Source organism: Oratosquilla oratoria, chromosome 34 (genome assembly GCF_046742065.1).
Source record: "Oratosquilla oratoria isolate Oo_2021 chromosome 34, ASM4674206v1, whole genome shotgun sequence".
Classification (NCBI taxonomy): domain Eukaryota; kingdom Metazoa; phylum Arthropoda; class Malacostraca; order Stomatopoda; family Squillidae; genus Oratosquilla; species Oratosquilla oratoria.
Genome location: NC_134810.1, coordinates 40,673,207 through 40,682,620, shown reverse-complemented (window position 1 = coordinate 40,682,620; position 9,414 = coordinate 40,673,207).

The following is a 9,414-nucleotide window of genomic DNA, read 5'->3' as shown; positions in this document are numbered from 1 at the left end:
GAAAGTATAATGTCTAAAAAAAGGAGCCACCAAAAAACATCAGCATTCCGCATTAGTTTATATTTAGCTCCAATACGGTGGCGTCCCCTGAAAATATAATCAGAATTTTATGTGTGTGTGTGTGTGTGTGTGTGTGTGTGTGTGTGTGTGTGTGTGTATATATCTATATATATTTATATATATATATATTTATATATATATATATACCAAAATATAGGAAGATTGTTGGAAATTACAGTTGTAGTCTTTGAAGCAGGGCGAGGTAATTGGAATCTTTCGACATATTTCAACTCTTAAACATCAGATTTTCCTCTTGGCTGATTCATAACCTTATTGTATATTCATTGAAAGAATATTCCCCTGGAATCGAAAAAGGACCAATGTAATACAAATTCTTAATGGAGGAAGTTGGCAGAAATCACTGAAGATGTCTCCAGTCAGCATGACAAAATGTGTGAAAGGATTTGAAAGTTTGTAGTACACTGCTGAACAAAGGCCTCTCACAGTCTCATTCGTGAGTCGCACAACATTTCTAAACTTAGCCACAGCACTCCTGCAAACTTTTCTTTCTTCTTTCCACCTGTCTGGTCCCTCACCTTTTCCTATCTCGCGGTGGCCAGTCATTAACATATTTGTTCTCATCAACTTTCATTCCATGCTCAATTTAATTTTCGTTCATTTATCGCCCGTAGAAAACAAATAAATAAACAAATAAATAAAAATCTCTCCCAGCTTGTCCTCTTGCTGCATTTCAGTGTTATTCCCACCAATGATCTCTGCTCTGTGCATTCATTGGATTTTACTCGGCCAAGTAGGGCCAGACTCCACACGGTATTTGGGCCTCCTTTACACGAATGTGTTTTTATAATATACTGTTTTAATCTCTCGACCATATAATTATTATCTCCTGTTTATATCCTTTTTCTGGCTGCCGCCAGACGAGTAAAACTCCTCCCTAACTTGCAACATGAAAATATTAGAAGTTAGTGAATAGATAGATTGAATAGATGAATAAACATATAAATAAACAAATACAATTAATAGAGATGTAAATAAATATGTAAATAAACATCGAAGTTAATAAAAGACAAATAAATCGATGAAATATGTCAAGCATTGATGGACCGTTGGGACAAGTGGCTAAGCCGATGGCTGCTGAAGATCACTGCGAAGTCGTCTTCGTAGCCACGAAGCGAAGACGGAGCCGAAAGTCATTGGGAAACAAAACAAAAACAAAATCATTCTCTTTAGGAATTCTATATTACACAGTTGAAGCAATACAAACAATAATCATATTATTCCAGCTCTTGGGTTTACACCAGGAGAAATATATGCCTGGCAATGGCAGCAGTAAAGTGGCAGTTGTCGATAGCCTTGAGGATCGAGCCCAGGCTTCCTAGACCACGAAATGGGATCGTAACCCACAGTGGCGCCGTTATCATAACGACGAGGCCGCTGTGGTGGAGAATCAGACGTTATGATAAAGATAACTGTTTGGTACAGTACAAGGTATTGTTTACCGGTAGTCGTCTCGAAGCGTTGAGAAATCACCCTTCCCCAACGCAGACCCTCTTTGAACTTGAAGTCAGTCTCCCAGAGGTGTTATCAGTTGGCTAATTTTTCCTCCAAAACCGAGCAAGTGGATCATCCCCACACCTATCATAACTCTAACTTCCTTCCATTTCATTTTTTCCTTACCCTCAAAAAAAAAAAAAAAAAAAAAAAAAAAAATATTACCTATCCTGTCCAGTACTATTCCGACCGTTGGAGCAGATTTGCAGCCCGTAGTTTTCAGGAAGGAATCTGATATGCTGGAGTAAAATTAACTTCCCTCCAGCATATTAGATGACATTCTTTGTATTTTTGTTGCGAAAAGAACATTGTTTGCCATGTAAGTTTTATGGCGGAATAATTTCTGGAGGAGAGTGGTCGCTTCATCTAATCGGCAACCCCCCTCTCCGTCCCCTTACGCAGAAAAAGAGAAGACGGGGAGATATCCCTTCGGACTGCGTCAAAATATCATTCACACATACTCCCTCACCCACTCACATGCATCACAGCATCATTCACACACAACTCTCCACTCACCCCTATCGTCTGTCTTTTCCCTTCCTTGCTCAACAGGCATTCTCTTCTTTCTCAGTACCATTTTTACCCCATCCATCCATCTCACCCTTGGTCGACCCCTCATGTTCACTTCCTCCACCTCTGCCTTCCACACCTCTTTTACTAACCTTTCTTCACTCATTCTTTCCATGTGTCCAAATCATCCCAATACTCTTTCATCCACCCTATCTCCCAACTCCCTTTCCACCCCCGCTCTCCTCACTTCATCATTTCTCACTCTATCCAGCCTATACTATATTTCTCAGGCATTTTGATCTCAAACACATACAATAATGATAATAATAATAACAGTAATAATAATTACGAGTAGGCCTACAGTTATTGAAAGACTACATTAACGTGGTCGGATTGGCAACTTTTGATCTGTCTGATGGCAGGACTGATTCCTGTCTTGTCTACAGTCTGTCATTACCTGGAGTGTCCACAATAAATGAATAAATAGATGAATTAATAAAAAGGAAACCGTGTTAATAGTTAACTTTGATAATGCCTAAGTGTGTTACTATTAAGAGAAATTCGTCCCCAGTGTGATTGCCCTCCCGTCCCCAGTGTGAACGTCCTTCCGTCCCCAGTGTGAATGCCCTCTTAGTTGCGCATGAAAACAGTTCTTCACATCAAGTGAGCATAATATACCCGTCATTCATTTATTTTATAATTTGGTAAAAAATAAAAATATTGAAGCTTAATAGTCTAAGTCTCCCAAGTAATTCCTTGTAAGTTGTAAAGGCTATGAACATACTATGTGATACTAATGAAATAGTACTTGGCAGCCGAAAGACGCCTCTACTGAGTATATAGCGTCGAAGTAGATGATAATTTAAACCGGATTCTCTTCTCTCGTAAAACTAGTTTTCATTAACAACTTAATGACCTGAACGGTCGAAACACAACAGAAAGACTGTATTTATAATAATTGTACAAATTGTAATTACTAGAATTTTTTACGTTGACTAATGCATTTTGCGTTTAAGATATTTTTCGTATGTTTAGAATATCAAATTACATACATAATCATACTTTACTTATTTGATAAATATAGACATTTTTATTTAAAATATAGTTAAATTAATAATTATGTATATTCACTCATTTTTAAGCCTTATTTAATATTTAACCAAATTTACATGTATAGTAAGGGATAACCTTAAACTTATTTATATATATGTGTTTCGCACAGTATGTTCTTACAAGTATGTATATACATTCATCTATTCCCTTAATAATTAGGGGCCACGAAATAATGTACAATGAAGCACTAGCCACACTATGTAGAAACGATACTGTATAATAATAATAATAATAAAAATACCATAGGCTCTTTCCTTCTTACAAAGGAAGTAATAATAATAATAATAATTGACCACTTTTGATGTGTCTACAGTCTGTCATTGCCTAGAGTGTCCACAAAAACAAGTATTTAACTGTTTTAACTAATAACTTTGATTATGCCTGTGTATTATAATTACTTAAGTTAGAGGGCAGGATAAATAAGATGGGGGAAAGGGAGGGAGGGGGGATTTGGGAGTTTAGTGCAAGAAAAGAATGAAATGGAAGGAAGTTAGAGTTATGATAGGTCATCCCTCTAAGATGCGAATGCAAAAAGTTCTTCAAGTCAAGTGGGCATAATATACACGTAATTCGTTTATCATTTGGTAAAAAAAAAAATAAAACAATTAGTGAAATATTTTCCATCAAACCAGGAGGTATTGAAGCGAAGTAGCCAAAGTCTCCCAAATAATTTCCTTTATACTGTAAAGGCTATGAACATCTGATATTAACGAAAGCGTATGCCCCACATCTTTCATAACTTCGACTTCCTACCATTTCCCCCTTACCCTTCCACTCACACACCCCACCCCCTCCTCCATCTTATCTATCCTGTCTTAGTAGTAGTAGTAGTATACGACAGCCGAGAGAATAACTTCTATTGATTACATGAGGTCACAATAGCAGTGTCATGTATGTCTATTATATGAAATAATACTTAGCTTCATGATTTCACGTAAGCATTATTAAAACCTTATGAACTCAATCTTGTTCTCTAAAATTATTAACACTGTTGTTAAATGCTTATGGTTTTCACACAAATTAGAATCACTCGTGGCTAAAATACACTGACTAATATGTTTTGCGCATAAGATATTTTCCGTATATTTATAATATGAAAGTACACATATGACCATACTTTACTTATTTGATAAATATAGATCTCCTTATGTCAAATATAGTTTATTTAACAATTTTGTACACACATACGACTTTAAGAATTATTTAATTATTAATCAAATTGACATTTACAGCAAGGGATAACCTTAACATTACTTATGAGAATTGCGTCATCGATCTACGCTATAAATTGACTAATGTATTTTGTGTTTAAGACATATTCTGTATGTGTAGAATGTAAACTTATGCATGCAATCATATTTCATTTATTTATTAGATATAGATATTCTTATTTCAAAGAAAGTTAACTTAACAATTATGTATATAGTATACATACATTTTTAAGTCTTGTTTAACATTTAATCAATTTACATGTTCAGTATGGGATAACATTAAAACTATTCATATATATGTTGACAATGATACAAGATATGTATTTACCTAGTTGTAATGTACAATGAAACACTGGTCACACTATGTAGTAATGATACTGGTGTAAAAAAAGTAATAATAAAGATAAAAAGTCTACCATAGATAATACGTTTTCTTTCAAAGGTATTCAAAGAAAATTAGTAAAGGTGTGATTGCTATATTTTCGGGTAAATTTAGTGTGCAATTAAATCTAGTATCATGCAAACACATTTGCCACTTCTTTCGTTGTTGCATAATATATATTTTTTCTATTGAATGGTTACATTAAGTTAGGTAATTTTCATATTAGATATCCATGTTTTCATGTTTGTGGAATTTTACCTTATATTCTATAGAACGTACTACTATACGTGCATAGTTCATTATTCACATTTCCAATACTTATCTGACAGCGTTCTTCAGGGCCGTGCGCAGGAATTTTTGTAGTGGGGAGAACGCATTTTAGTAGGGGGGGGGTTCAAATTTATACATATATGCTTACACAATTCAGATTAGCCGCATAGATATCTGCATTATCTACATGAGTTGCATTTTGACTTTCATCAATCATACACTGATATACTATAGTTAAAAAAGTTAACGAGATTATGCATGACGACAGGCGATATTTCAAACACACCCCGGAATTCTTGGCGAGTGGGGGGGGGCAGGGGGAGGGACTAAACCACCCTCCCTTGCTCCTCCTCCTGACGCCCAAAAATTTCTTCCTGTTTTCGAGCCATTGTTAGTAATATTGCTTTCGTCGTATTCATCTTCATTCCTGATGATGAGGATATGGTTTAACGTCGCAACATCCCCCCTCTCCCCCTATCGGAAGGCTTTGGCGGTGCCCCTTACAGATGTCTTTGTAGCGTGCAATTCAATAAACCACGCCTTTTATTCAATTTCACCAGTGGCAGGGTTCGAACCGTCATCCCCTCGACCTTAGCGGCAAGTAACGACGCCGTCATACTTCCAATCATGTCTTGCTCCATGAAACTTATTCTATGTCCACAGGGTCTCTTGCACTATTCTGTCATCTATAGAGCTGGGACATAAGCAAAACCATTGTTCCGTTTTCTTTGCATGTTTCGTGTATGAAAAGGAGTGGCAACGCCATTTTGCCCCTTTGTTATTCCACCCTTGGTACATCCTCGATTGTTTTATCTTTTTCTGTTTTGTTTCACTCCTCTCCTTCCACGTTCACCTATTTGTGTCCCGCTTCCTCTACTGGGTCCCAAATTAATTTTTTTTTTCTTCTAAATACTCATTTCCTGACCAACTTATTTCTTATACTACGAGCACTTCTCCCATTTGGTATTCAATGCCGTGAACATTTCGACTTTACTTTTCAGTATGGTTTTGGGAGGTTGTGGATATGTAGATACATCTCTTTATCTTATCTTTTTCTTTCTCTTTTTAGTTTGCTTCCCAGTCCTCGCTTCTCTTTTCTACTCCCTCTGCCTCCTTTCTTGCGAACGCATGTTCCTCTCTGGTCTCTTCAGCCATCGCCTGTGATATTTTTTTTTCACTTTTATTTTTTTTTTACATTTTTGTCCACCATGACGTATATCATCGTCCGCCATCTCCAACCCAATCCGTTTCTAAAAATCTCCTCGGCACTTCTACTAAGGGTCACTCACATCTTCTCTCTTCTCTCCCTGTTATGTCTCTCTCTAATGATCAAGAGAAACACCACGTCAGGACGGAGGGAGCCTTTATTGGTACAAAGATTTGCTTATTACAGCTCTACCAAGTACATAATCGTGCTACACACATATGAGAATGCAGGACAAATCACGTAGACTCGTGATTCTCAGATATGCGGTGAACCACAATGGCAAATAAACTGGATCGAGCGCTTTCGTCTATTCAGACATCTTTCACCCTGAAGATGTCTGGATAGACGAAAGCGCTCGGCCCAGAGTTTATTATCTTCCTTTGTGGTTTTCCGCATATCTGAGAATAGATAGGAAGATCCAGGGGAACGGAGTGGGGGGGGGGGGGAGGTCAGTAGAGGTCGTGAGAGCCTAGGAAAGGTTAAGGAAGAGAGGAGGGGAATTGTCCGGGTGTAAGTCCTAACGTCCTACTAGTAAATGCTCCTCCGTCCTCATATGGTGTTGGTTTCGATAGCCTCGTCGGTAACTGCCAATTTCATACAAACTCTCTCTCTACCTTCCCCGATTCTCTCTTTAGTCTCTCTTCCTTCGATTGTTTCCTTTCCTTCTGCCATTGTTCTTCTTGCATTCCCTTCCACTCCCAAATATCCTCCTATTAATCTGTGATCTGAATCCAGGGTGACCTCTGGCATCATTTGAACTACTCTAAGAATTCTTTATCTAATCTGATGATGAAATCTATTTGGAAACCTTCTTTGGATAAAGTATTTCAGACTGTTAATGCCATCTGTGTCTGGTAAACCTATGTACATGAGGGAGGGAGGGAGACAGAGAGAGAGAGAGAGAGAGAGAGAGAGATAGATAGATAGATAGATAGATAGAGAGAGAGAGAGAGAGAGAGAGAGAGTGAGAGAGAGAGGGGTTGAGGGAGAGGGAAGAAGAAAAAGGGGAGGGGAAGAGGGAGAGGGAGAAGGAGAGAGAGGTGGAAGGAGAGGGAGTGGGAGATAGACAAAGGTGAAATACTTACCTTGAATCACTTCATGTACTAAAGTTGATACGTACTACAGAGAATGGTTGGGAAGGGGGCTTCCGTTCAGAACTTTTTTTTCTTTCTGTTTTCTTTTTGGCAGCTAATTTCATGTGGTTTTCGGCATTGTGATCTTTAGTCACAAGGGTGAATTTTCCATACAATTGCGATTACTGGCTGTCACTGTGGCTCTCCTTCGCTTTCTATATATATACACGTGCCGGCAACATCGCATGTGATAAAAACTCTTCAAGTCGATAATATTCTTATCTCATTGACGTATACGTTACCAAATGGATATCACGGAGCGTAACTACAACCAGAATAGTATTCCTCCTCAGATAGTTTTATGGATGGGGATGATAGGTGGTGACGGGCAAGGAACTGCCTAATATAGGCCTTATGGTCTCTTGCGGGAGACCCATGGCCCCATAGAAGTCGACCACGGTCTCCCTCTTACCCTACTCAGTCACTTAGTATTTAGTCTGTAACTATTTTAAATTTTATCAAATGTCCTTTTGAAATGTTAAAGACGTGTATTAAGTCCTGGTATTTTTAAATTTTCGACAAGTGTTTATATACGTCGGACATATGGTAACAAATGTATCAAGAATTAATGTTCTATCCAATGTTCTATACCAGTACCAATCAACAGCTTACTAGAAGTATCAAATGGTATATCATACCTCAATTTCCATCGTCTTCAGTCATCTATACCCTGAATTCCACATTTCTTTACAAATACAACTAACTTCTCTTTTGTTGCAAGCTTTTACAGCTTTCATCTTTTGTTGCTTCACCCTGTTTTGTATTATTACATTGTTGTTTTCTTCATTGAGTTCCTTTACTGTGAGGTTGAACCTTGTTATCTAGTTGTTGTTTTCAATCCTGTTATCTTGGACATCTGCTACATTTGTGGGGACGGTATTATCTCCCTCCCTCTGACCTTGAATTTTGCGACTTCTTGAATCCCTTCCCAACTGCCGACGGGGTGATCGCTCCATGGAGAGTGAGTGACAGAAGCTCTACTTTCCAGACGGAGCTTGCTACCATCTCCAAGGCCTTGGACCACGCTCTCTGTTGGGCAGGGGGCAGTCTTGATCCACATAAACTTATGAGGTGCTATTGATGTCATCCGGTCCTCGAAGACAACGAATGACGTCTACGTAGCGAAATCACTCCAACGCTCGCTGCACTTGTTGGACCAGCATGGAAGGCCTGCAACATTTCACTGGATCCCCACTCACATCGGGATTCCAGGGAACACTGTTACGGATGATGATGACAAGGCAGCGACGAGGTTCAGCACAGTTACATTGCCCCTGGCAACCACGATCACACGGATCAACAACAGCAGCAAACGTCATATTTTGGAATCGGCGCTATGGTACTACCTCGTTACTAAGTACGAGGCAGTCCACCTGCCTCCGGGGGTAGAAGGGCGGAATCTACCGTCCTAGGATATCGCTGTGGGTGGCAAGTGCTACGCACCGGAAGAGACAACCACGAACGCTTCAAACTCTGTGGGAATGAGGTGCAACAGCCCCTCCACCATTACATAATAGATTGTAGAACCATAGCTATCCTTCCCCCTTGGACTCAGATCGCTACTCACCGCGGCAAGGGTGACGCAACACCTCACAGTTTTCCCTTCCGAGGCAACCCCCTCAGCTTCTTAGGGGCGCACCCCGTTCCCCCTGGCTCCGCCTGTGGTTGAGGGATACCCTCCCCCCTTCCCTGAGATCAGGGTACCCCCAATGATGACAGTGGTACCTCGATAACAGTGGATGTGGATTACATACCGTGTATATGAGCTCTTCAGGACCACATACAAGGTTGAGGTCCAAGTGGGTAATACTCCCGCAAACCGCACTTGCTCGCCATATTTCTATTATTCTTAATGCCACCAGGCTACTCTTTTTTAATTAAATTTTTAATGCAACCAGTTCATTTCTTTTATCTACATGGTAAATTTTCAGTAGCGAAAGGTAATTCTAGTGTAATAATTCCATTTCATCCTGGTTTATTTTACAGAGTGCGCTTCTGTTAATTTACTCTTTTTAT